We start from the raw sequence: 25,917 nt of genomic DNA on the forward strand, positions 1-25,917 counted from the left end.
TTAATAGATAGAGATTTGCTAATAATTACCGCCAATGCCGAGGCTCCAAACCTGTTAAGGTCATCCGTTTTAGCACTTCCCTCTCCCGTGTTATGTTTAATTTGTGGCTCCGGCACGATTCTCTGCATCATTTGTTTCAGATCCTACACTTACCCATCCCAACCATGTTTCCTTTTTCTTTATCTCTTCCCATCGCCCCTCTGAGATTGCGGTTTAATTATTTATTTTTAATTACTAGATAGGGATTTGCTAATAATTACAGTCGATGCTGAGGCTCAAATTCCGTTAAGGGTGTTTGTTTGTGCACTTTCCCCTACAGTGTTATGTTTACTTTGTGGATCTCTCACCCTCACACACCCTCACCCTCACTCACACTCTCACACACCCTCACACTCACCCTCACCCTCACACACCCTCTCACCCTCACACCCCCTCACACTCACACCCCCTCAAGCTCCCTCACGCTCACACCCCCTCACACTCACACCCCCTCAACCTCCCTCACGCTCACACCCCCTCACCCTCACACCCCCTCACAGCCTCTCACCCTCACACACCCTCACACCCTCACCCTCACACACCCTCACACCCTCACCCTCACACCCCCTCACACACCCTCACACACCATCACACACCCGCACTCACCCTCCCAACCCTCTCACCCTCACACCCCCTCACCCTCACACACCTCACCCTCACCCACCCTCACACACCCTCACACACCCTCACACAACCTCACCCTCACACCCTATCACCCTCACACCCTCACACACCCTCACACCCCCACACACCCTCACACAACCTCACTCACCCTCACCCTCACACCCCCTCACCCTCAAACCCCCTCACACCCTCGCCCTCACATACCCTCACCCTCCCTCACACACCCTCACACACCCTCACTCACCCTCACCATCACACTCCCTCGCCCTCACACCCCCTCACCCTCCCACACCCTCACCCTCACACACCCTCACCGGCATAGGATAGCAAAACATAGCATAGCATAACAAAACAAAGCATAGGATAGCAAAACAAAACATAGCAAAACACAACATAGCATAGCATAACAAAACTCAACAAAAGCATAACAAAACATAGCATAACAAAACAAAGCATAGCATAACATAACAAAGCATAGCAAAACAAAACAGCATAGTATAACAAAACATATCATAGCATAACAAAACACAACAAAACATAGCATAACATAACAAAGCATAGCATAACATAACAAAGCATAGCAAAACAAAACAGCATAGTATAACAAAACATAGCAAAACAAAACATAGCATAACATAACAAAACATAGCATAACAAAACAAAGCTTAGCATAACGAAACAGAGCATAACAAAACATAGCATAAGATAACAAAACAGCATAACATAACAAAACAAAACAAAGCATAGCATAACGAAACATAGCATAACAAAACATAGAAAAACACAACAAAACATAGCATACATAACAAAACATAGCATAGCAAAGCATAGCAAAACAGATAGCATAACAAAACACAACATAGCAGCATAACAAAACAAAGTTTAGCATATCATAACAAAACGTAGCATATCAAAACATAGCATAGCAAAACAAAGCATAGCATAATAAAACACAACAAAACATAGCATAGCATAACAAAACCTAGCATAGCATAACAAAACATAGCATAGCATAACAAAGCATAGCATAGCAATACACAACAAAACATAGCATAGCATAACAAAACAAAACATAGCATAGCATAACAAAACAAAGCATAGGATAGCAAACCTAAACATAGCATCGCATAACAAATCAAAGCATAGGATGGCAAAACAAAACATAGCATAGCATAACAAAACATAGCATAACATAATAAAACATAGCATAACAAAACACAACAGCACATAGCATAACAAAACATAGCATAGCTTAACAAAACACAACAAAACATAGCATAGCAAAACAAAACATATATTAGCGTAGCATAGCATACCAAACACAACATAGCATAGCATAACAAAACATAGCATAATAAAACAGAACAAAACATAGCATATCATAACAAAGCATAGCATAGCATAGCATAACAAAGCATAGCATAACAAAGCATAGCATAGCATAGCAAAACATAGCATAGCATAACAAAACATAGCATAACAAAACACAGCATAGCTAACAAATCAAAGCATAGGATAGCAAAACATAGCATAGCATAACAAATCAAAACATAGGATAGCAAAACACAACATAGCATAGCATACAGCATCACTCAGGGGCACCACAGCATCACTCAGGGGCACCACAACATCACTATGCGTTACCACAGCATCACTGAACGCCACAGCATCACTCGTTCGCCACCACAACACCACTCAGCGCCACTGAGCATCAATCTGTGCAACCATTCAACAACAACTGGTTCAAATATGTTCTCTCAATGTTTCAAGCTGTATTACAAATGTCACAAAAAGATGTTAATATTTCACTTCTGTTCTTGGATTTGCGCCACAATAAAATACAATGAACATAATCTTCACAAAAGTTATTTACAAAAGTTTAAGCTATTGCCATTATAAATTACAATAACTTTTATTTAAGTATTAATTATTTAAAAAAATTAAAAGCCATTGTTATTTGTAATATCAATACATCTAAGTCAAGTAAATACAACACATATTGCATTAGAAATGCTATAGGTGTCACATTTGTGAAAGTTAAAACTATTGGCATTGTAAATAACAAAGCTATTACTCTCACTATTTTCAAAAGCAAAACATAAATAAACAATTTGTCATTTAGAATACCAATAGCTCAAAATTTCCTAATGCGAGACCTATTGCATTGCAAATGCTTGTTATTCACTGCAGGTTTATCAAATGTGATTAGTCTCTCAGTTTGAACCTCTTGAATTGTAGCAAGGTTTGGTCTTCTGCTACTTCTTGGGAGTCCACTGGGCCTACTACTTATAATTGGCCACATGATTGTGGTTTTACCAGGTCGATTGATACAACTCTGTTCTCCTTTTTACCAGCAAGGGGCGGTAGTACTACTGATCTTGTTCCGATGATAGCTAAGACAGGTACTGCTTTTCTGTAAGAAGGCCCAAATTCCTTCTTCACCGTGATGTTTTCTCTGAACAGATCCCCAATCTTTGGAATCCAGACAGATCTTGCTGGGACAGGTGGTTTTTCTTCAGTGGCCGTTGGCTTTAGTTTTGTGTTACTTAGACTTGTGCTTGTTTCATTTAAGTCCTGTAAAACAGCCAAACGATTTTTGATATCAAAGGCTTTTTGTTCCACCACTGAAGTCTGACAATCGAGGTCACTGATGATCATTCTGGTACCAAACAAAAGTTCATACGGAGTGATTCACCCCAGAGAATTTCTTGGCCGATTATTAAGACTACGTTGGACACTTGTTAGATGTTTGACCCACCCGTCACCCGAACCTAATACCCTCGCTGTTATAGATTGCTTTATGTCACGTTTTTTTCTCTCCACTACCGCATTTCCCTCGGGATGGAATGGACTAGAGTACCGCAACGCAATGCCCATGCTGGCCATGGCCTCCTTGGAAGCTCAAGAGCTAAACGCAGGACTCTGGTCAGAATGTAGCATGCCAATTGCGTATGTGCCGATAAAGACTCGCAAATCTTTTATAACAGTTCTGGCGTCAGCCGAGCGCTGGGGCCTCATCTAAATGAATCTCGTCTTAATAATTATGGGATCGCATTTTTCCGTCTGGATGTTTGCGTATAGATTGCCTAATGCTTTCTAATAGAGGTGTCTGGGCTGGTGTCTGGTCCGGTTCACAACTGCGATCTCTGTTGCAGTCCTGAGAATTCATTGCAAAGTTATAAATTTGCACGCTCATCCCCGGCCACCAGTATTGTGATTGTAATTCTATTAGAGATTTCAAGATCTCTTGGTGCCTCAGACTCATTCCCATGTGTGCTTCTTGAATCAAGTAAGCCCTCCGGTTCGTGTTTGGAATTACTCTGTCCCCCACTCCAGGGATTTGAGCAAAAGGAACGGAGTTCGCATAAATTATGTATGTATTGGCGAGTGGATAGTTGAGAGGTAATGCTGCATAGTCGCCTTTTAATGAGGCTTTTACTGCCAGCATGGTTTCGCCATCTATTTGTTTTTTAGAACGCTTTTTTGTAGCTACGGTAGCCGGTTGAACCGCTGCCGTTCTGGCTCTGCTAGCCAATGAATTCCCTGCAACGTGAACACCATCACGTTGAAGACTCTGCATATGTATCACGTGAGTCTTTCGTAGTTCTTTCTGTAAAAGAACTACTTGTTCCCAAAGCAATTTATGCTTTATTGTGGCACCTGTCTCATCTTTGTAACCGTTCTTTATCCATGTCTGCATGTAATTATTGTAAGACTGGACGCAATAATGCAAATCTCACACTATTAGTGTGGGGAATTCGCGATCGGCATTCTCAAGCGCCATCTTTAAAGATCTTATTTCAGCTCGCTGAGCTGTACAGTTGCTGAGTGATTCAGTTTTAATGACCACCGGTCTGAATTTACCTAAGCGCCAGCAACCTTTAACAATCGCGCATGCTGATTGTAAACTTGTTTTTTCACAACGTAGTGTTATGCAAATCTGTCTGGCCATCAAAATCACATCATCTGCATAGAAGAGAGCAGGCCGCGATAAGCCACCTGCTGATGGAACATCTCTGCACTGCGCGGTCTACACTTCATCACAGTTATTGGTGTACAAGGAAAAAAAGAAAAAGGGCAAGGACACACCCCTGTCGCACCCCCTTTTCAATTTTAAATAATTCCGAACATTCCTCCTGTTTACCAAATCTGACTACTGCCACAGCCTCTCCATATGTCTCCCTAATAAAAAGAATTATGGAATTGTCCACGCCCATCGACTCCAAAACAACCCACAATTTTGAGTGGTTTACGTAGTCAAAGGCCGTGGACAAGTCCACAAAAGCCAGATAAAACGGCCCTTTTTTCCACAAACATATTTTGCTGCAGTAAGGGTGAATTTTGTCCGTGGTCGATCGTACCCCTCCTCTTTCTAAACCCGTATTGTGTCTCAGCTAAAACATTATTATTATTTTTATTTTTTTAACTTTTTGTTTATTGGCTTTTCAACATGTTACACATCATACTTTTCATTCAGGTTTCAATTCTAGGATACATACAATTAGGTCGTTCTGTTATACATTTTCTAGTTCACACATCATGCAATGTTCGTCATATCTCCAGACGCGGACCGAGGTCCGGGGTGTGCAAGAGCTCAGGTTGAGCCCCTGTACTTCCAACAGTGTGCCGTGAAGGTGGGTGTCATGTTGCGTAGACCGTGCCCGATTGCCCATACAGGGTCGCTGCGGCCAGGCCATTGTGTCTGAGTGCTTGAAGAAGAATTGGTGCGTATGCTGCGTGTGCATGTAAAGAGCCAACCATGTGAAAAACGTACAACTAAAACATAAACTAAACAAAGTCAAAACGTAGAAACCCCCTACTCCCCACACTGCCTCCCTGCCCGGCGGACAATAAACCTTCCACCTCCCCAACTGAGCAGAGTGCTTACAGTCCCAACACATGAAGATTGTTCGTGGGGGTGAGACTTCTGTGTCCGCTGCCGTTCCCTCCGCTCAGAGAGTACTCGTGCAGTGCCAGTCTTAACTATTAGTCCTACCTGCGTGGGTCTCGTCGTGTACGATCAGAATCTCACCATAGTTGGCCAGCCGCAAGTGGCGGCCCGCCGCCTCACCCTCTCCCTGCATGTCCGGCAACTTTCTTCCTGTTGAAAAAGAGTGGGCGGACGTCTTATTCGAAAATTAAAGTTTAAAAGGTCGGTTTACAGTGTCGGAGTTTGTATTGCGATGATCCGTGTTCAGTCTGTGTCGTCGGTTAGCCGAGGGCTTCTATCTCCGTGGTTCCGTTGCATATTGCGGTTCCGCGGACCTCTCGCCGGTCACCATCCCTCTAGCCATTCCTTGGTCGCTTGAGGTGTGTCAAAGAACCAAGTCTTTCCTTCGGATTCCACACGTAATTTCGCTGGGAAAATCATCGAGTACTTTAGCTCCCGAGCACGTAGTTCCTTCTTGACCTCCGTGAAGCCCCGGCGTTGTTGAGCCACTGCCGCTGTGTAATCAGGATAGAAGTGGATTTCTGAGTTATCAATTTTGATCGGCGGTCGAGTGCGCGCTGCTAGTAAAATGGCGTCCCGGTCCCTGAAGTTAAAAATTCAGGCCAAGGTGGGCCGTGGAGGCGCCCCGGTCTTTGGCTTTCCTCCAGGTACTCGATGGGCACGTTCCACCGAGAAATAGTTCGACAGTCCTTTGGGTTGGAGCTGCTTATTTATGAGGTCCTCAACGTAGAGGTCCAGGGCCGGGCCGCGTTCAGATTCTGGCACACCAATCAGGCGCACATTATTACGCCTCGAGCGGCCTTCCTGGTCGTCCAGCTTTGCCCTCAGCATGAGATTGTCGTCTTCCAACCTTTTGACTCTACACTGTAGATCCGATGTGGCCCCCTACGAGGTCGGTAGTTGTCTTCTCGACCTCCACAACGCGGTCTGACATTTTTGCGAAGTCAGCTCTAATCAGGGAGACTTCTGTTGAGATCGTGCCCATTGAGGATTGCATTGTCTTTAGGGTCGCCATGACGTCGTGGAGGGTGATCTTTTCTGTATTAGCCGCGTCTCCCATGGATTGGGGTGGTGTCCGAGTTGGGTCCCCCTTCGCATTGTCTGGCGGGTCCTTGTTATAAGCGTACTTCTCCAGTTTCGAGGCCTGTTGGCCCCTTGTCCCCCTGCCACTCATCACAGCAGTCGTCGTTGGTGGGGCAGAAGAGAGTGTCTGGATTGACTGGTGCAGTGTCCCCTTGAATAGGCCTCTCGAGCGCTGAGCTGCACTGTGGGTGGAGGTGTTGCGCGATGCTGTCGCGCTCTGCGCCAGGCTGTGGCCTCTGCCTCCCAACCAGGCCTGTGAGGTGATGGCTGCGAATACACCCGGGGAGCAAGTGCGGGACCGGAGGCCTCAGGGTCGGTGCCGAGCCGCGTCGCGGCTAGTGTGGAGCCCGAGAGTGAGCTGGCAGTGTGGGCTGGTTGCACAGTGTCAGGGCAGTCTCCTGCAATCCGCGTCGGGAGCATGCTATGGCCCCCCTCCTTTGTGTTCTTTTCCACCCCCCGGGTGCACCGGCTGTAGGCCTGTGAGATGGAGCTGTGTGGGCGCCCAGGTGAGCAAGGGCAGGATCGGAGGTCGCAGGATCAGGCTCGGGCCGTTGCGCCTAGAGGGGAGCCGGAGAAGGAGCTGCTGGCGTGGGCTTGCTGCTCGAGATCAGATCAGCCCTTCGCGATCTGTATCAGGAGCGGGCTACGTCTTCCCGTCTCTGTAGTCGTCTCCGCCCCCCGGGTTCGCCGGTAATTACACTCGCCTGCCTTGTTATCCTCTGAGCTTGCATGGAAGATAGGCTCCGTCTGAGACTTCGATAATACCTGTGGATAGTGCGTGATTGTTTCCGTCCGTCTCCGGAGGCTTCCGACAAGCAGGAGATGATGGGTGTCGCCGTGCGTGAGGCCCTTTGGACCCGTCCCGTACCTGAGTCCCCGGCTCTTGGCGCCAGAATAGGCCGCAGTTTACAGCACGACGTAGTGTCTCCGGGGAACCTCGGAGAGAGATGCGGGTAAGAGCAAAGTGCACCGGAAGGTGAGATGCTTCCGATCCCACAATTTAGCAACTGCTAAAGGGACGGATTAATTAACGGATTTCGAGAGGAGGGCTCGTCAGTCACAGAGCTCTCTCAGAGTGCAGCCATCTTGGCTGGTGGTTAGCCACGCCCCCCCAGTTAATACATTATTAACAAATGCCCACTCCTCCAGTCTATTTAGGAGCAATCTCCCCATTAGTTTGGCAGCGATATCCAGCAGGGCGATTGGGCGGTAATTTGCGGGATTCAAGGGAACCCCTCTTCTTATATATGGGGATAATCACGGATTGTTTCCAAGATACCAGGGGTCGCACTTTGGAAACTATTAAAAACGTGGGTCAAGGGTGGAGCCCATACATTTTTATGTACAAAGAAAATATCCAGAGGAACCCCCATCTGACCCGGCTGCCTTTAGGGCAGGCGATTGAGAGAGTGCAAGCTCAATTTCCTCTAATGAGAATTCCATCCCCAGATGGGCAGTCATCAAGTCTTAAGGTTTGTTGTAGCGCTATCCATCTCTACATTAAAAATGCTCTGGAAGTGAGACCCCCAGGTCGATTGATCTAAATGAATATTAAGAGAGGGGCCGCCCTGATCTTGCCGAAAAGGGGCATTTACCACCCTCCAAAATGCCTTGCTATCTTTACTCCTCGAAGCCTCACACAAATGTACCCATGCTTCATCCCGTAAATCCTTTTTTCTCACTGCCCTACCTATCTCATAGTCCGCTCATAGCTTCCTTATCAAATCTTTGTTTCTGGGACTTGTTTTAAGAGCAGTGTGAAGTTCTTTGGAGGCCTTTGAGAAATTTGTCTCAATCCCCTTATCGTCAATGGAGTGTTTCTTGTAGTTGGATGTAAAAGATTCGAATTTCTAGATGTTTAAATTTTACTAAATGCTATTACTACTTGATGACTATCAGTGTTGGTGTCTAAGCAGGATTCACTGTCAGGTACCACCTCCTTTGCAACCTTTGGGAGGAAGGAAATAGGGTTAATTTTCTCTCAATTGAGTACATCCATTTTCCTACTCCGAATCGGTTTTGGGACAAATATAGTGCTTGACTTAGCAGAAAGAGGCCAAACAAAACAAAAAAGAGAAGGAAAGCATGATCACTGAACTCTGTCAACTCGGCTATGGAGGACTTAATACATCTCTTAAAATTAGTCTGAATAATTGTACAATCAGATGTCGAGGTAACTCCTGTAATTTGAAAGGTGGGGAGGGGTTGACCAGTCATGGGGTGATACAGGTTTATTATAACTAGGTCCCAAGATAATGAAAAACATTTTGAAATGTTTCCGTAGTTATGATGCATAAAATGCCTAGCAATGAATCATTAGTGTCAGTTACCCCACACATACATTTTTCCGAATTCGGGTTACAGTACACATGAAAATCCAGAGCTCAAATAATTTTTTTTTAACATGATTGGTATGTTAACAGAGTTTCCAATATTCCTGCCAACTCATCTGTCACCTGTGTAGAATTCTTAAAATTATTATTATAAAATTGAATGCGTAACAAATCAATTTTCCCAGAACCTTCAGCCACGATAACATGAAAATGGGGCGAGTTATTGATAAAGGTCACCTTACCTAGGGTGATCGCGTTTGCTGTAATTCTGAGTAAGCCCCCCTTAGATCTACCTGCTGCTGATGGAACTGCTGGCGTAACAAAGGAGCTATAGCCGTTTATAGACGGACTGCTCTGTCCAATTTTCCTGAAAGCAGATAATATCAGAATTCGTAAACACTTTATACCAATTTTGATTATCCTTTTTTGTTTTCATAGCCCGCTATTTTCCTAGAGAGAAACTTTATATCACTTGGGGACTCCTGCAACCAAATTGGTGTTGGTACTGGTGAGAAGGATGATGGAGGGTCAATTGGTAAGGATGTAATACTGCTTAGTGGATCTAAAATGACCAACTGAACCCTCTCCACGGGTACCAAAACAGAAACCGTTCAAAAATCGTTATAAAGAACATAAAGAACAGACTGAGGAGGCAAATAATTAAGGGGAAAGATCAGTCAATCACATGCCTCCATATCTTCCAACAATGAGTACCTATTTGATAGAGCAAGGGCATCAAAAGCCACCTGGGTAGGCTTATGACCAGTTCTCACCAAAGAAAGGACCTGAGTGAGTACGGTGGAACTACGTACCTGTGCGGACCTATAAAAAAAAGCCCAATGAGACTGCATAAATCTAAGAATGGAGTGAAGGGGAAACCGGTAAAGTCCCTAATGGGTCTCTCACAAGCCATTCATTATCAAAGGTTAAAATAACCAGTCATTTTTGTTGTTTTTACATCAGACCCAATTCACTGCGTTATTCTGGCCATTATCAATTGATTTTGGATGAGATGACCGTGATTAGAGTTTTGAGTCATCCAGTGTCTTGCCTTGGCCATCAGCTGAAGTGAAGATTTTCTAAGATTGGGACGTAATAAAGGCACGTTGACTACAATTTAAACATAGTGACAAGCTGCAGGAGGGAAGTTCATGTATTGCTGATTTGGTTTGCTATGGGCCTGAGTAGACGGGAGATTTACCATAACCTGTGGTCTTGATAAGTCGTGTTATTGCCCCTTACACATAGAATCGTATATGGTCACCTGCGGTGGGCAACACCTAGGGACCAAATCTGCATGGTCTGGACCTATAGGATCCCTGCTGGGGGCCAACTGATTTTCAACACAAGGATGACCAATAGAAGTAGAGAGTGATTTAGCTAACTCACGACCAAGGATCATGTTTTCACAATTAAAACACAAATTATGACTTTCACAATTATAGTTTTTTAAGAGTTTTACAGACACAGAGGGGATGACCTTTAAGTGCGATCTGTAGAATCTAAACGGGCATAGATTGGTTGAAAAAGTTGTTTAAAGTTATCAAGAAGATCACACCAATATGAGGGAAATGTAGTCTCTGAATGTTGTTGGCCATTCATACATGTGGAACTCGCTGGCATAGCGGCCTATCTGATCTTCTTGGCAGGTCACCTGGAGGGCAGTATCGCATAACCTCTTTTTCATTTACCATTTACGCAGGTAGCGTCAGTTGTTTTCCCACTAAATGTAGAGGCATGCTGGGAATGTTCGGGGGTTGGTACAGAGACTGCCGGCAATTCTGGAAGAGAAACCCCATATAATTTCTTTACACCGCCCTTAGTTGGAGAAACAACTAGATTAGATGACTGCCCTGTCCCTGACCCCAACGAAATTCTCTTTTCTGTAAGTACGATTTATTTAATGTCGATGTTGCCTTGGCCAGAAAGGTATCTAAAAAGGTAACAGTTACCGCCTCTGTTGCTCTCAGCTTTTTCTTGCCCAAGGTGGGCCTGTAACGGGGGAGTGTAGAAGTTAGAGGGGGGGGCCCAGCCCAGCCTCCTCCGGGCTCCTCCGGGCATGGATGGGTCCGCCCTTGGCCCGGGCGAGGCCCATGCAGAGGTACCACGCTGCTGCCTATATGCATCTCCGGGTGCCGGAAGAGTGATGCTTTGTGCAGTGGAGCCTGGGGCTGTAGTTCATGCCCTGGCTCTGCTCCGATGAGGACCTAACTGCTGCCTTTAAGCGGCTCAGGGTTGCGGTAAGAGTGATGCATTGTGTGGTGGAGCCTTGGGGCTGTAGTCACTGCCATGGCTCTGCTCCAATGCGTCCCCCACAGCGGGACCTCACTGCTGCCTTTAAGCGCCTCCGCACACGGGAAGTGTGACGCAGCGTGCGGTGGAGCCTCTGAGCTGTAGTCAGTGCCCCGGCCCTGCTCTGATACATCCCCAGGGAATCTCTAATAGAGTGCTCTACCTTGCACTCACTTCAATTGTCCAACTTAAGCATAATTGGAGACTTGAATCTTCATCTTGATTTAATCAACAATAAAGAAATCCAGGACTTTACTAATGACCTGGCCACTTTCCAATTAGCTCAGTTAGTAAAACATTCAGCTATGAGGCCGGCCATCTGCTGGACCCTTTTCTTTTCAACGTGGCCACCCTTCAAACTGCTCCCGCTGTTCCAGTGACCTGATCAAACCATTATATGGTGCCTATGACCATTGATACACCTAGCGTTGAAAACAACATTACCGGTAACCCCACAATGAGAAAGCAGTAGACCCATCTGCCTTTTCAAGGTTTATCGAAAGGAGTGTGCCTCTATTAGACTCCAATAGAGAACGGGCGGAGACTTCAACCAAAGCATGGAAATATTCTCTATTGTGAACAACCTGATTAAACCCACCTCCACTCCTGGATTAGCAGAAGCTTCTAACAGCCACTGCAGCAAGCTTGGTCAATGATCGTTATCTTTACTTTAACAGGGGTGAGAAAACAGTCAAACCTGTCTCTCCTGATACAGTGACCTACCACTCGCAATGGGCTCCCTTGGACCAATTGGCTCTACTTGACGCAGATTCTATTTCTACCTTAATGCGTCAAGTGAAATCTGGATCTCCGGATGACCCAATTAAACCTGAATATATTTAAAATTTTCAAGAGAGCGTCACACCCATATTTCTAGAATTAGCCAAACTTGTTGAGCACTGAAGAAGTATCAATATCATGGTAACACGCCAAGGTTATCCGTCTTCTAAAAAAGCCTTCGCTAAATGCCACTCACCCAGAAAACTTTTAACCCATTTCTCTTCCGTCGTTTCTGTCCAAGGATGAGGAGAAACATGTAAACAATCTCCTAAGCAAAATATTAGAACAATATAAAATATTAGATTGTTCCCAAAATGGATTTAGAACATACAACACCGAAATTGCTGTTTTAACCGTTACAGAATCCCTTTGCAGTACTGCAGATGCCGGCAAATCCTAGGCTTTGATACTCCTAAATTTAAGTGTGACCTTCAACACTGTCTCACATGCAATTATATTAACTCGCCTCACTGACCTGGGGGTACAGGGCATAGGTCTTGCCTGGTTTACCTTCTTTTTAAAGGAGTGGTCTTTTAAAGTTATAACCCCCCTTTCGTCTCATCACAAAGAGGACCGGCTCCTGGCATCCCTCGGGGTTCGGAGCTCAGTCCTACCCTTTTTATTATTCACATCAGGCGGAGAAAGTGAAATATTTTGGAATATGGCCAAATGGATGCGGGACAACTGTTTAAACTGAACTAAAAAAACAGAGATCCAAGGAGTACCCAGCCTAGCTGCCTGGATGCAATTTTACATGCCCTCCAGAACACTACGCTCCACCAATCTATACCTGTCCCACATCCCTCGTCACAGCAGAACCAGAATGGGAGGTTTCTCCTTCCATGTCTTAGCTCCGACCCAATGGAATTCTATGCCTCCTAACCTTAGAAATCTTTTCCGGAAACAGTGGAGGACACAGCTCTTCTCCATCTGGACTGACGATCTTGCCTCTCTGCCGCTGTGTTTCTTAGGATCCTTTTATGTCCCTTGATGATATTGTCTGACACCTGGACTCTCACCTTCCCCTCAGGCCAGGCAGCCTTCAGGTGTTGTGCTTTCTAAGGCTCTGCTCCCCTCTTGTAAAGGGTCAAAGTGGTAACACCCTTGCAACAAGTGCCTTTATCAGCCGCAGTATTAAGATATAGTGCACACCAATTCCCAGCCCAGTAAAGGCCTGAAACAGACCCAAAATGGAGCATGTACCTACATGTTCGCCTCCTCTGTTTGTGCCTCATATGTATCTACCTGTGCACTTCCTCCGTTTTTATGTCCTGGGCAAGCTTCTCTAAAGACTCTTTTGATCCTTCTACTGCCAACCATGGCGTTTATCTATCAGATCATTACCTGATGTCTGTTGTGTTCATCGAGTCACTCCGCTGCTTTAGCTGTCAATGAACCCTGTTGAGCAAGTACTCAGACATAAGGGAGTATGGAAGATGATGAACAGGGAGTAAGGTAAAGCTGATTTTAAGAAATTCCCAATGTTGTAAAATGCTACACTCACCTGAAAGCAATGGACATCTTGTTCCACTCTGCCAATGCTCCATCCCGAACTAGCACCAAACGAAAGACATTAAGTCAGATACCATGGTAAGGTAGAAAAAGACAAAAAGCAGACATGTATTGGCAGCAGAGATATCGCAGGTATTTTACTGGTTGTGATGGAATCTCTATAATAAATGCTGCAATCTTCCAACAAATGCTTGAACCATCCCTAGGAATGGGGCAAAGATAACTTAACAAACAGAAAAGTAAAGACAGGCGTTGGAACTTAAGCTTCTCCAGTGTAAACTGGAAAGTACTGTCAAGATGAGTGTGAATGGAGCTACATTTGTTATATACTTCCTGAAGCGTTACCTTTATTATATACTTCCTGGACCGTTACTAATATTATATACTTCCTAGAGCGTTACCTTTATTATATACTTCCTGGAGCATTACCTTTATTATATACTCCTTTATTATATACTTGCTGGAGCGTTACCTTAATTATATACTCCTTTATTATATACTTCTTGGAGTGTTACATTTATTATATACTTCCTGGAGCATTACCTTTAATATATACTTCTTGGAGTGTTACCTTTATTATATACTTCCTGGAGCGTTACCATTATTATATTCTTCCTGGAGCGTTACCTTTAATATATACTTCCTGGAGCGTTACCTTTATTATATACTTCCTAGAGCGTTACCTTTATTATATACTTCCTGGAGTGTTACATTTATTATGTACTTCCTGGAGCATTACCTTTATTATATACTTCCTAGAGCGTTACCTTTATTATATACTTCCTGAAGCGTTATATTTATTATATACTTCATGAAGAGTTTTCTTTGTCATGTAGCCTTGAAAGTGTTACTGCTGTTATACAATTCCTAAAACTGAAGTGACAGCAACACATCCTGATCCATCTCTTCTTACACAATCCCTTCTTGTTTAACCCCTTTGCCGCGGGGTTAATTCCCCCACGGCGCTGGGGGAGGTAGGGTGCACGAGCACCACGGTGCTTGTGACGAGCTTGGCTTGTCACGCTGCATGGTGGTGCTGTGCTCATGACGAGATAAGCTCGTCATGGCCACACCCGTTTCTGTGGAACGCTCAGCACAGCAGGGGAATTAACCCCGCGTGTGAGTGCCGCGCGGGTCATGACAAGCTCAGCTCGTCATGAGCACGGGAGGGGTTAAATGAAATATTAGCCATGTGCGTCTTCGTAAAGCTGTACCTCTAGCAAGTGGGCACTCCATGTGTGCTCTTTCTGTACTGAGTTTCTGTGTGAACACCAAAAAATCACCTCCTTTTCTGAATTAAGTAAAATGTGACATGTTCTATAGAACATTTACTTAAATATCTGTGTATGGTGAAATATCTCTTGGAAACTTTCGTAAATGGTAATGACCAGATGTCTTTTACAACTAGTTAAGTATTGTGTATTCACATGCTCTTACATTTCCATTTAGTGATTTTAAATCTCTTTACATCCAATAGGAAACCAGCCTTGAATGCACAAATGATCGTGAATAATGACAGTAATCGTGAAAATCTGAAAAATGGTGCTTAGAAAAAAAGAGCTCCAATATTTAGGAAAAGATCTGCATAAAGACTGAGGAACATGAACATAAACTGATAGATCCTGGAAGAGGCAGTTCAGAGCAATTTGGTGGATGTAAGAGTCTGAGCTGTGCACCTCCACACAACAGGATAAGAAATGACCTCTAGAAAATTAAGGCAACAACACTGACAAACCACTTCCTGTATAAACAGGCCTCTACCACCAGCTTTGATCATGTGTTCGGTATGAGGTAGATACAGCGTTTCTCTGCTTCCTGTAATGATGGCAGACCACCATTCAGCACACTAGGTGTATTGTAAACTTTTTCTGGCCAAACCACAGGAACAAGAGAAAAGCACAAGGGAGTGGAGCCAGACAACTGAATGGTAAAGGAAAGAGAGGGTCTCTGATCTACAACAGACTGTCCCAATTTGCTTCGACCAGAAGGAAGACTGATCTTCACTCATAAACATGCAAAACCATTCCGCAATCTAAAAACATAACCACCTACAAAGAAGCTTTACTTGCCACAATTATAATATATGTAGTTGGTGAGTCTTGTATTTCGTTGTGAAATCTGAAATCAACCATCCAAAATACCACAGACATACTGGGAATATGAGAATAACACAAGTGCTTTATCAACCATGTTAGCTCCTCAGGAAACGCAGTCATGGGATGCAGACAAATATAAACCCGACCCAGAGACACTAACCAAGAAAGAAAAATCATACACAAGCAGCAAGAGCTTTAGTTTGTGATCACTACTAAAGAGCCATCAGCAAACACACGCAGGAAAAGCAACGTGCAATTGCAATGAATGTGTGAAGAACTTTAGTCAGTTAGCACTCCTAAAAGATCATCAGCGAACACACATGGGGGAAAAACCGTACCGTTGCACTGAGTGTGTGAAGAGCTTCAGTCAGTTATCTCAACTCCAAGTTCATCAGCGAAAACACACAGGGGAAAAACCATACCATTGCACTGAATGTGGGAAGTCATTCAGTCAGTTATCAATTCTTCAAAGACATCAGCAAACACACACCGTACAAAAACTGTACCATTGCACTGAATGTGTGAAGGGCTTCAGTCATTTATCACAACTCCAAGTTCAACAGAGAACACACACTGCGGAAAAACCATACCATTGCACTGAATGTGTGAAGAGCTTCAGTCATTTATCACAACTCCAAGTTCATCAGCGAACACACACTGGGGAAAAACCATACCATTGCACTGAATGTGTGAAGGGCTTCAGTCATTTATCACAACTCCAAGTTCATCAGCGAACACACACTGGGGAAAAACCATACCATTGCACTGTATGTGTGAAGAGGTTCAGTCAGCTATCACAACTCCAAGTTCATCAGCGAACACACACTGGGGAAAAACCATACCATTGCACTGAATGTGTGAAGAGCTTCAGTCATTTATCACAACTCCAAGTTCATCAGCGAACACACACTGGGGAAAAACCATACCATTGCACTGAATGTGTGAAGAGCTTCAGTCATATATCACAACTCCAAGTTCATCAGCGAACACACACTGGGGAAAAACCATACCATTGCACTGAATGTGTGAAGAGCTTCAGTCAGCTATCACAACTCCAAGTTCATCAGCGAACACACACAGGAGAAAAACCATACCATTGTAATGAATGTGTGAAGAGCTACAGTCAGTTATCACACCTCCGAAGACATCAGCAAACACACACTGGGGAAAAACCGTACCATTGCACTGAATGTGTGAAGAGCTTCAGTCATTTATCACAACTCCAAGTTCATCAGCGAACACACACTGGGGAAGAAACACACACTGGGGAAGAAAAACAATACCATTGTAATGAATGTGTGAGGAGCTTTAGCCTGTTAGCAAATCTCCAAAGACATCAGCGAATACACACTGGCGAAAAACCATACCATTGCAGTGAATGTGTGAAGAGCTTCAGTCGGTTATCACAACTCCAAAGACATCAGCGAATACACACTGGGGAAAAACCATACCATTGCAATGAATGTGTGAAAAGATTTAGTATGTTATCAAATCTTCGAAGACATCAACGAACACACACAGGGGAAAAACCATACCATTGCACTGAATGTGTGAAGAGCTTCTGTCGGTTATCACACCTACAAAGACATCAGCGAACACATACTGGAGAAAAACCATACCATTGCAGTGAATGTGGAAGTAGTTTTAGTGATTCCTCAAATCTCAAGATTCATCAGCGAACACACACAGGGGAAAAGCCATTACAGTGCTGTGAATGTGTGAAGAGCTTCAGTGGGTCATCAGACCTACGAAAACATATTTGAACACACACTGGGGAAAAACCATACCATTGCAATGAATGTGTGAAAAGATTTAGTATGTTATCAAATCTTCGAAGACATCAACGAACACACACAGGAGAAAAACCATAGCATTGCAGTGAATGTGTGAAGAGCTTCTTTCGGTTATTGGCCTACAAAAACATAAATGAACACACACTGGGGAAAAGCCATTCCAATGCAGTGAATGTGTAAAGAGCTGTAGTGGGTCATCAGACCTACAAAAATCAATCAGTCAATCAATCAAGCATTTGTTAAGTACCCCTCATACCCGAGAGGGTCTCAAGGCGCTGGGGGGGGGGAGGTAGGGGTCGCTACTGATCGAACAGCCAGGTCTATAGTATCCTCCTGAAGGTCAGCAGGTCTTGGGTCTGTCGTAGGCTCAGTGGGAGGGTGTTCCATGTCTTGGCGGCGAGGTGGAAGAAGGATCTCCCGCCGGTGGTTGTTCTTCGGATGTGCGGGACGGTGGCGAGTGAGTGGTCGGCGGAGCGTAGCTGGCAGTTGGGGGTGTAGAAGGAGAACCGTCTGTTGAGGTAGGCAGGGCCGGTCTTGTGGAGTGCCTTTGGTGTGTGGATGAGGAGCTTGAAGGATATCCTCTTGTTGACGGGAAGCCAGTGGGGGGTGATGTGGCCGTGTCGTGGTACATCGAGGAGTCGTGCCGAGGTGTTTTGGATGAGTTGTAGTCAATTGATGAGCTTGGTCGGGGCTCCTGCGTAGAGGGCGTTTCTGTAGTCGAGTCTGCTGCTGACGAGGGCCTGGGTGACTGTCTTTTTTGTATCTGTCAGGATCCATCTGTAGATCTTGCGGAGCATGCGGAGGGTGTTGAAGCAGAAGGAGGAGACGGCGTTGACTTGCTTGGTCATTGAGAGTGTTGAGTCGAGGATGTGCGAGGTCGGTGGGGGTCGGGGCTGCCCCCAGTGCCATTGGCCACAAGGAGTCATCCCAGGCTGACGGGTTGGAGCCGAGGATGAGGACCTCCGTCTTGTCCGAGTTAAGCTTCAGACGACTGATCTTCATCTAGTCGGCGACGGCCTTCATTCCTTCATGGAGGTTGGCTTTGGCAGTGATGGGGTCCTTGGTGAAAGAGAGGATCAGTTCAGTGTCATCGGAGATTATGGTGAGGTTGTGCTGTCGGGCGACGTGTGCGAGCGGGGCCATGTAAATGATGAACAGTGTCGGGCTGAGGGTGGATCCTTGGGGTACGCCGCAGATGATCCCGGAGGCTTCAGAATGGAATGGGGGGAGGCGGACGCTCTGGGTTCTGCCGGAGAGGAAGGAGGGGGTCCATTCCAGACCCTTGTCTTAGATACCTGAGGCGTGGAGGCGTGCGCGTAGTGTGCGGTGGCAGACGGTGTCGAAGGCGGCGGAGAGGTCTCCCCATTGCAGTTTCCCCATTGTCTAGCAGGGTCCTGATGTCATCGGTGGCGGCCATGAGGGCGGTCTCGGTGCTGTGGTTGCTGTGGTACCCTGACTGGAAAGGGTCCAGTATTCTGTTCTCTTCGAGGTATGGGGTTAGCTATCTTTTAACGATTTTCTCGATGACCTTGGCCGGTAAGGGGAGTAGAGAGATGGGTCGGAAGTTCTTGAGGTCTCTTGGTTCTGCCTTGGGTTTTTTGAGTAGGGCGTTGATCTCGGCGAGTTTCCAGCTCTCTGCGAAGGTCGCAATCTCAAGGGAGAGATTGATGACGTTGCGTAGGTGGTGTGTGATGGAGCTGCTTGCTTTGTTGAAGATGTGGTGCGGGAATGGGTCTGACGGAGAGCCGGAGTGGATTGTGCTCATGGTCTTGATGGTGTCATCGACGCTCACGCTGGTCCAGGCTAGCAAGGGGACATGGTCGATGGTGTGCGGAGGGTCTGTTGTGTTGCTGTCTGTTGGGGCTGTCTCGGTGTTGAAGCTGCCGTGGATGTCTGCTATCTTGCGGTGGAAGAAGGTAGCGAGGGAGTCGCACAGGGCTTGTGACGGCGGGATGTTGTTGGTGTTGGAGCTGACGTTCGAGAGTTCCTTCACGATGTTGAAGAGCTCCTTGCTGTCGTGTGCGTTGTTGTCAAGGTGGTCTTTGAAAGAGGTCTTCTTGGCAGCCCTGATGTGGTGGTGGTGGTTGCGGACGGCGTCCTTGTGTGCTGCGTGGCTGTCCGGAGTTTGTTCACTGTGCCATTTCGTCTCTAGTTTCCGGCAGGCTTGCTTAGAATCTATGAGTTCTGGGGTGAACCAGCTGGCCCTCTTGCTGGTGTCTCTTTTGGGGGGGCTTCTTCAGCGGGGGGAGTGTGTTGGCACAGTCCTCAATCCAGCGTCTGAGGTTGTGGCCAGCGACGTCGGTGTTGGAGGGTTCGGTGGGTGGGCTGATAGCGAGGTTTGCATGTCTTCGGTGATTTTGCTCCAGCAACGGCGGGGGATGCAGCGTTGGTCGGTCCAGAGGAGTTCGGTGGTGTGGCTGACGGAGACGTGCGGGCTTGAGGAGAAGACGGGGTCGAGTGTGTGGCCGGCGGAGTGGGTGGGCGTTGTGACGAGTTGTCTCAGTCCGAGGTTGGCGAGGGTATCGATCAGGGTTGTGGAGTTGTTGTTGTTGTTCTCAAGGTGAAAGTTCAGGTCTCTGAGGAGGATGTAGTCGGTGGAGCTCAGGGCGTGCGTGCTCATGAAGTCGGCGATGGAGTCGCTGAACTGGGGGCGGGGTCCTGGGGGTCGGTAGACGAGGGTGCCTTTGAGGGTGGAGTTGGGGTCTGTGTGGCTCTGGAAATGCATGTGTTCGGCGGTGCTGAGCGCGTCGTCTGTGCTAGTCGAGACCCTGATGCTGTTCTTGTGGACGATGGCGATTCCTCCTCCGACTCCGTTGGTGCGGTCTCTGCGGGTGATCTTGTAGTCGTCTGGGATGGCTATGGCATTGTCGGGTGCGGAGGAGTTGTTCAACCAGGTCTCTGTCAGGAAGGCGACGTCTGCGGAGGTTGTGTTGAGCAGGTCCCAGAGCTCGACGGCGTGTTTACGTGCAGAGCGGGTGTTCAGTAGTATGCATCAGAGGTGGTCGAGGATTTTCTTGGTGGGTGGTTCGTCGGCTCTGTGGCTGGTGTAGCTGCAGTTCCGGCAGGTGAAGGGACTGTGTGTGCGTTTCGGGGCGACCTTGAAGCAGTTGTGGGCCCGTCCAGGTTTGAGAGCGTGCAGAGTGCTGGCGTCGTAGTGGCGGCAGTCGTCGTGGCGGGTGCGGGGGCCAGGGGTTCTTGCGCTGGGCACGGTCCAGATGCGGGCGGGCGCAGACGGACTTACCGCGCAGAGGCCGCCATGTGTAGGGAGGTGGGAGTGAGGAGCAGCTGGGAGGCGGGAGGTGGGGCAGCAAATGGGCAGTTGGGGGGGCGTAGCCGCAGGGGACGCAGCGGCGGGGCAGTGAGGGGCGACAAAAGAAACAGAAGGCAAAAGGGCACAACAATTGAGGGGGAAACAAGTGGCACAGAGGGCAGAAAGGTCACAGAAAGGGCAAAAAGGTCACAAGAATACAGGGGGAAATGAGTGGCACAGAAGGCAAAAAGGTCAGAAGAAGGGCAAAAAGGTCACAGAAAACGGGGGAAATGAGTGGCACAGAGGGCAAAAGGTCACAAGAAAGGGCAGAAGGTCACAATAAACGGGGGGAATGAGTGGCACAGAAGGCAGAAAGGTCACAGAAATGCAGGGGCATCTAAGCAACAGAATGCAAAAATGGGTGGAGAGACATGTGGGCCGCGAGGGGAGCAGAAGGAAAAACCGTGCTGAGAGATACGGGGGCAGCGAGGGGGGCAGAAGGGAAACCAGGCAGAGAGACACGGGGGCATCAAGGGAGAGAACGGGCACAGGCGGTGCTGTGCGAAGGGGGAGCGATCTACCTGGAAGGGTCAAGGGTCGCTCTCCTCACCGCGCAGCGGCCGGCCTATATGGGGAGGTGGGAGGTAGGAGCAGCTGGGAGGCGGGAGGTGGGGGCAGCGTATGGGCAGTCAGGGGGGCGGGGCTGCAGGGGACGCAGCGGTGAGGGGCGACAAAGGAAACAGTAGGCAAAAAGGCACAACAATTGAGGGGGAAATGAGTGACACAGAGGCAGAAAGGTCCCAGGAAAGGGCAGATGAGGTCACAAAAAACGTAGGGAAACGAGTGGCACAGAGGCAGCAAGGTCACAAGAAAGGGCAGAAAAGGTCACAAAAAACGGGGGGAAATGAGTGGCGTAGAGGCAGAAAGGTCACAAGAAAGGGTAGAAAAAGGTCACATAAAAAACATGGGGAAACGTGTGGTACAAAGGCAGAAATGTCCCAAGAAAGGGCAGAAAAGGTCACAAAAACGGGGGGAAACGAGTGGCACAGAGGCAGAAAAGTCCCAAGACAAGGTTACAAAAAATGGGGGGAAACGAGTGGCACAGAAGGCAGAAAGGTCACAGAAATGCAGGGGCAACTAAGCAATAGAAGGCAGAAACGGGCAGAGAGACACGGGGCCGCAAGGGGGGCAGAAGGAAAAACTGGGCAGAGAGACACTGGGGCAGCGAGGGAAGCAGAAGGGAAACCGGGCAGAGAGACACGGGGGCAGCGAGGGAGAGAACGGGCACAGGCGGTACTGTGCGGAGGGGGAGCGACCTACCTGGACATATTCAAACACACACTGGGTGTTAGCAATGGGATCCCTGGCTGGCCAGGGCTTGCGCCAAAGTCAGTCAGAGACCACCACTTCTATGTCAAGGCAAGGGAGTTACACGCCAAGATAACCCCTGCTCACCCCCTTGGTAACGTAGCACGAGCAGTAAGGCTAAACTTGGAGGCATGTGAGTTAAGTGTTTGCGAACGCACCCCCAGCAACAACACTCAAGGCCCACCAGAAAGGAAACTCCACACAAGGTTATGTATAAAAACAGCCTTTGTATTACACCAAAACACATTAGATAAAAACACACACTTTACAATGTGCCAACAGGCACGGGCAGAATTTACAGGGGATATGTACAAGACAGGGCCACATGGACCACTGTCAGGAATCAACACTTTTAGAACTTAGCACCTGGTATATCACTTAGAACATAGAATATAAATTCACTGTAGCACACAACCAGTAACTACTGGTAACAGTTAAGTACCTCCTACGCAACCCTAACCACCTTAGGAGAATATTGCGCAGGGAACCAGGACCTCACTAGCACCACCTGTACTAGCAAGAACAACCACCTAAGTATCACAATACCTGTAGGGGTATAAGCATAGGAACATTACACATGATGCATAAACATTCAGAGGTGTAGAGAAGGAAAACACATGATGCATCAACAACAAATTCAGAGGTGTAGGGAACACAATTACGCCAAATTCACTTAAGTCACCTCTTGTGGCAGTCCCTAGGCCAACTGGCCTCTCTAGGGCCAGGACGCCCTGTGTCCCAATGTCAAGGGCCTAAACGTAGCAGCTGCCCACGAAGTGCTGAGCAGCTGTGTAGATACTGAAGGCCAACGTTGGAGCCTCGTGGACTCAAAAACAACAATGGGGCCAAGCACAGCGTGGGAGCCTCGGGCTCTGACCAACTAACTGTGGGCTGGGGGCCTCATGGCCCTAAACAAATACAATGTCACCCAAGAGCCTCTCAGGGCTCGTAACCGATATGGGCTGTGAGCCTCTCTCAGGGTCTAGAACAAAGAAATGGCACCTCGAGCCTCGCAGGCTCGTAACTACAACGTGGCGCCGTGAACCTCTCGGGGCTCAAACACTACTGTGCCCCCGCGAGCCTCTCGGGGCTCGAGCACACTGGGGCTTTTGCTCTGGAGGGGAGGGGCGGGCACCGACAGTGTATCCCGATGCCCCTTCCACCACACGGGAAACAGCTACCCCACTCACCGGCTTCTCTTGGGCCTGGAGGCAGTCTCCGATCTTGGGGCGGCTCTTCACTCTTGGACGACGGGGCTCTCCTGACAACAGAGCCCCGCCTGTACCCTCCGTCGCCTCTCTGCTCGCTGCCCGGCTGCGGGGCTGAACTGCCGGTCGGGCCGCGCTATGATTGGCCGGCCGGCCGGCCAACCACTTTCGGGTCGTCGTAGGCAGAGCGGCGGCCCGGCGGTGGACAAAGCAGCAAATGCCGGGTGGGCACCGGCTTTCCTTGTAAATTAATAGATCGAGGTGGGCACGCGTAATAAAATAAAGAACACAGCCAAAAAAATGGTAAATTGATACTTGTATAGCGCACTACTCACCCGCAAGGGTCTCAAGGCGCTTGTACGAATACCGCTGTGGAACCCATCCTGGCTTTCCCTGTGAGGTGCCCACTCCTGGGCACCCCCAAGGTGGAGGCCAGGCATCCTTAGCGTTGTGGGGGCCGTTGTGGAGATTAAGCAAGCTACTGCCCAGAGTTGCAGAGTGGGACTCCATGATTGGAATAGGCACCGATGCGAGAATTATCAGTTCCGTGGAATTTTGAGCCCAAGACCCGCCGAGGCGGGGAATGAATTGAACCCTGGTCCCGGGCTAGACCTCTGCATCAGGGTCTGCCGCTCTAACCATTGAGCCACACTTCACCAAAGAGGAGCAATATGCGGCGTGGGCAGCCGCGCCGAAAATCGGCAATTCAATAATCGGGTCAAACCCCGGGTGGGCACCGGCTTTTACAAATAAAGCGCTCCCCAAGCACTACAAGCAAAAATAAAGTGCTCTTAAGCGCTAGAAGCAGAACAAGGCGCTCCCAGGCGCCAGGGGCAAGGATAAAGCTCCAGCAAGGTTCTGGAGGCAGGCAGGGGGGCAAGGCTGGGCCCAGGGCCAGCTCACTGGGCCTCCAGGCAGGGAGGCAATCCAAGTGGCGGTCCTCCTGCCCAGCAACAGCAGCAGCCCCCTCAGCTAGGATCCTGGAAGAGAACAAATTGTAAGGGGACACAGCCTCTTCTTATACATGAAATCCCTTTGTCTCAGGGTGCAGGGTGGGGGAGAAACCAGTCGCAGCTGGTTTTGGAGCACCCTTGAAGTGCTCAGCCCCTCACTCTATTCACTAGGGAGGCTAGGGTCATTAGACGCACCACAGGGGGCGGAGCCAGCATTGTGTGGGGAAAGCCCAGCCCTATGCAGGATCCAGGTGCACTCCTCCCCAGCCATCAGCATGCTAATCTCCACACTCACCACCGGGCAGACCCATCATGACTCATGGAGCCTGGCATCCCAGCCAGCTCCAGCCAATCACACGCCACCATCTTTACAGCACACACACAGCCATGTCTAGAAATGGCACTTCCACACTAGACACATACACGCCGCATACATCATTTTGCAGCATTCAATCACACGAGTCCGCACATACCCGACTCGAGCCTGTACACCCCACGCACCAGGAACTACCTGGGACACATACATTCCCCATGCATTCCTATGGTAGGGCAGGCCAACCTTACTCCACGCACTGAGTGCGCACGCACTTTCCACTGGGACACCGTGAAAGTGCGCAGAACCCAAAAATCACCATCACCAGGTCACCATTTAAAGCAAAAAGTTTAGGGGTGAACCTGCCAGAAGGGCCAAGTCCAACACTGGGGGAAAACCATACCATTGCAATGAATGTGGAAGTAGTTTTAGTGTTTCCTCAAATTTCAGAAGTCATTAGCGAACACAGACAGGGGAAAAGTCATTACAGTGCCATGAATGTATCAAGAGCATTAGTCTGTTATAAATTCTCCAGAGACATCAGCGAACACACACAGGGGAAAAACCATCTGATTGCAATGAATGTGGAAATAGTTTTAGTCGTTCCTCAAAATTAAGGAATCATCAGCGAACACACACAGGGGAAAAAACATTCAAGTGCAGTGAGTGTGTTAAGTGCTGTAGTCAATTATCAGAAATACAAAGACAACAACGAACACACACAGGTGATAAACCCGTACCACTGTAGTGAATGTGGAAGTAGTTTTAGTGCCCCTTCAACATTAAGAAATCTCCAGCGAACCCACTTAGGGGAAATGCCATTCAAGTGCACCACACAAACAGAAACAGGGGAGAAACCATACCATTGTAGTGGATTTGAAAGTGTTGTCAGAAGAATTTACAGCTAACTACAGAGATTAGTGGTAAAATCTATAAACACAGCACACATGAATAAGTTTAACAAGCACAGACTGGAGAATATTTCTAGCTGATTTTGGTGTTTAGTCATTTTGTGCAATAACTCGTCAATGACAGCTGCTAGAGAACAACGTCCAAAGGCACAAGAAGTCAAAGTAGGAAATTGTGACCTGTAACTGAGAGTTAATGCTTGCAGTGCACATTTACCTCCGAAGCACTGACTTGGGAGACATGATGCTCATTTCACTCATCAAATGCATCTGTTAATGCACCCACCATAGTAGCACTTCCCCAGAGGTGTCCAATATCAAGCTGGAGCCTTGGGAAATTTGCTGACTCACCACTGACTGTAAATGATTCACGGCCAGATTAATTTTATATGAATATATTTTAGACCTTTCTTA

The 25,917-nt window shown here is 47.5% G+C and overlaps 1 pseudogene across 1 annotated transcript in view; it reads left to right on the forward strand.

Annotated features, from left to right (window-relative positions):
- Positions 1-21,319, forward strand: part of LOC144824429 (uncharacterized) — a 32,890-nt pseudogene extending 11,571 nt beyond the window's left edge. Inside the window, exon 3 of the transcript XR_013608962.1 lies at positions 15,092-21,319. The product of XR_013608962.1 is annotated as an uncharacterized LOC144824429 (transcript). The remainder of the gene's footprint in view (positions 1-15,091) is intronic.
- Positions 21,320-25,917: the final 4,598 nt, after the last annotated feature.

This window comes from Lissotriton helveticus, chromosome 1_1, assembly GCF_964261635.1.
Source record: "Lissotriton helveticus chromosome 1_1, aLisHel1.1, whole genome shotgun sequence".
NCBI lineage: Eukaryota > Metazoa > Chordata > Amphibia > Caudata > Salamandridae > Lissotriton > Lissotriton helveticus.